General features: G+C 45.0%; 1 pseudogene; it reads right to left on the bottom strand.

The window, feature by feature from the left end:
- Positions 1–1,614: 1,614 nt before the first annotated feature.
- On the bottom strand, positions 1,615–2,598 carry LOC117717368 (HIRA-interacting protein 3 pseudogene; annotated as a pseudogene).
- Between the last annotated feature and the right edge of the window lie 337 nt (positions 2,599–2,935).

Here is a 2,935-nt window from a genome sequence, read left to right as displayed (position 1 = left end):
CCCTTTCTGGGAGGTCTGAGGCTCTGCAAGTTCTGCCAGTTTTGCAAGTTGCTGATGTTTGAAATATCCAATCATATGTAACTGCGCCAAAATTTCCCGCTCTCCCCAACCCCTACCCATAAATATCCCAAGTTTCCTGGGTTCTGGGTTGGAACCTCTATCTCCTGCGTGAGATATGTTCTGGCCCGAGGGCCCTCGTCATTAAACCTCCTCTGCAATTGCATCAAGAAGATCTCTCGTGTGTCCTTGGGGTGTGCAAGCCCGGACTTGTGTGCGGGTCCCCTTGCGGGGGTCTTTCATTTCCTATACCAATGACATGCAGTTTTTGTTAGAGAGTTGTTCAGTTTCCATGAATGTGTAAGCTTTCTGGTGTTTCTATTGTTGAAGTTCAGCTTTAATCCATGGTAGTTTGATAAGGTACAATTTAATATTATTTCAGTTTTCTTATATCTGTTAAGGGTTGCTTTGTAACTAACTGTATGATCAGTTTTGGAGAAGGATGCATGAGGTGCTGAGAAGAAGGTATATTCTTTTGTGTTTGGGTGAAATATTCTGCAGTTGTCTGCAGAATATTCATAATGTCTGCTAGCTTCATTATTTCTCTGTTTAGTTTTTTTTTTTTTTCAGGATGACCTGTTAATTGTTGAGAGTGGGATGCTGAAGTCACCCACTAATGTGTGAGGTTTGATGTATGATGTAAGCTTTAACAATGTTTCTTTTACAAATGCGAGTGCCCTTGTGTTTGGGGCATAGATGTTCAAAATTGAGATATCATCTTGGTAGATTTTTTTTCTTTGATGATTACTTTTGGTTGAAAGTCTATTTTATTAGATAAAATGGAGAATGACTCTTCCAGCTTGCTTCTTGGGTCTGTTTGCTTGAAAACTTTTTGCCCGCCCTTTATGCTGAGGTAATGTCTATCGTTATTGCTGTGGTATGTTTCTTGAATGCAGCAGAATTATGGATCCTGTTTTATTATCAATTCTGTTTGCCTGTGTCATTTTATTGGGGAATGAGTCCATTAACATTGAGAGATATTAATGACCATGGATTGTAACTTGCTGTTATTTTGATGACAGTGGTGGTGGTGGTGGTGGTGGCATGTGTGCTTCCCTTGTAGAAAAATGAAATTGAGTAGTGTGCCAACAACTTAGATCCCTGTGGCTATAGTCTGTCTTTGAATGCTGCTTCAGTGCTACAGGCCCTTGTATAACAGGGTAAGGTCCATCCTGGGCTTGGAGTTCAGCACCTGTCTCCATCACTGCTAATGATGCCACACACATGGGACCAGTCTGAGGGTGCTTGGCATGGCTGCTCTTCTTTTGAGTCCAGGGTTCCATGATAAAGCTCCCCTGGGGAGATTCCTTTTCCTGAAGGGCTCTAGGCATTTCCATCTTCATGTCCAAGGAAGCCACTTCAGCTGCCTCTTCCTTCAGGGCCCCACACTTCTCCAAGGAAGGATTGCCCTTCATGCCCAGTGCTTTCAGCTCAGCCCTGAGGACACTCAAGCGCTCCTTGTGAGACAGACAGGAGCCCAGCAGCTTCTTGTAGTTTCGGTGGGCACCACAAGCCCGAATATAACGCTTTAGCTTAACCGCAGCTGGGTGGTCCTCTTCACAATGACCAGAGCCAGCCAGCCTTCTGGTCTGTGGTTCTCTCCACCTTTGCTCTACTCTGTACAGCCTCTTCCTCAGCGCTTCCACTCTCTTCCCTAGCCTGCCTGCTTCCTATCTGCCTTGAGTGATGTTCATTGTTCTTGGCCCCAGCTTTCTTTCTAGCCCCACCCTTCTGTTCTTTTTTCACATTGTAAGACCCCACCCCCCCACCCCCCCCCACCCCACCCCCCCACCCCACCCCCGCAAGGGGACCCTCAGGGAGGGAGAGAAAAGTAAACACCAGATAGCCCATTACTCACTTGGGCTTGTTTGGACTTGTCTGGGCACGCCCTTGCATGCCTTTATTTTTTGTCACCCTGCCCCTGCAGGGACTTAATATTTTTATTATGACTATATTTAACAAATTGTTGGTGGCCTTTGCTGACCATGAATTTTTGTTATTGTTACAATGCTGCTTTCAAATTTTGTTCTCACAACATCACCATCTTCCTCGGTGTCCTGTCTTCCAGACCTCACCTGATCTGACAGGGCCCTGCTCTCTTCCAATCCCATCTTCGCAATCACGTCTCTTAGCTGTTCATCTTTGCTCTCAACTGCGTTCCTTAAGGCTCTCCTTAGACACACCTTCTTTGTTGTGCTATTCTCTGTTGGGGGTCCTGAGCAGTCTGGACTGGATGGTGTAGAGCTGGATTCTGAATTGAACCAGCAGAACCTTTTCCTCTAGGTCACAGCAGGGAGCAGGAGACCTCCTCACTTTGACAACCTCTAGCTTTCCTTCCTTGATACCAGCATCTGCCTGCCTCTTCAGCAGCTCCTCCTCTACCAGATGCTTCAATGCCTGCTTCTCCTCAGGTTCAAGATGATCCCGACCCACGTGAGTCAAAAATGTTTGTCGCACGATGGAATGTGTAAATGTGCTGAGTTCAGGGGGAGCTCGAAAGAAGCTGTGCATGAATTCCAGCATCTTATCTCCCGGCGCCATTTTGTCAGTAAAAGTATTTTTAAAATGTAAAGGCAGTTATAAGTGCACTTTTATCTGCTCTACTACAATGTATCAGAGATCTCTCCTCAGTGCCTCTAGGCAAGTGATAATTATAATAAAGAGACTGAAAAACAACATAAAAAGACTGTGCCAGGAGGTTGTACCTAAGAGAACACACTACACATACAGTATGGCTCAATATGGTATCCCCGCAGAAATAGGCACATCTTTTTAAAGAGTCTTTAACTACCAAATGTCTTTTACTCAACAGATGTAACTATAGGTATAAAAAAATTGATCCTTTCTACCTTTGAAACCAGCACTGACTGACCAACCC

The sequence above is a fragment of the Arvicanthis niloticus genome, chromosome 11 (assembly GCF_011762505.2).
Source record: "Arvicanthis niloticus isolate mArvNil1 chromosome 11, mArvNil1.pat.X, whole genome shotgun sequence".
NCBI lineage: Eukaryota > Metazoa > Chordata > Mammalia > Rodentia > Muridae > Arvicanthis > Arvicanthis niloticus.
The sequence above is the reverse complement of the archived record's forward strand: the minus strand, read 5'-3'. Positions and strand labels throughout refer to the sequence as shown.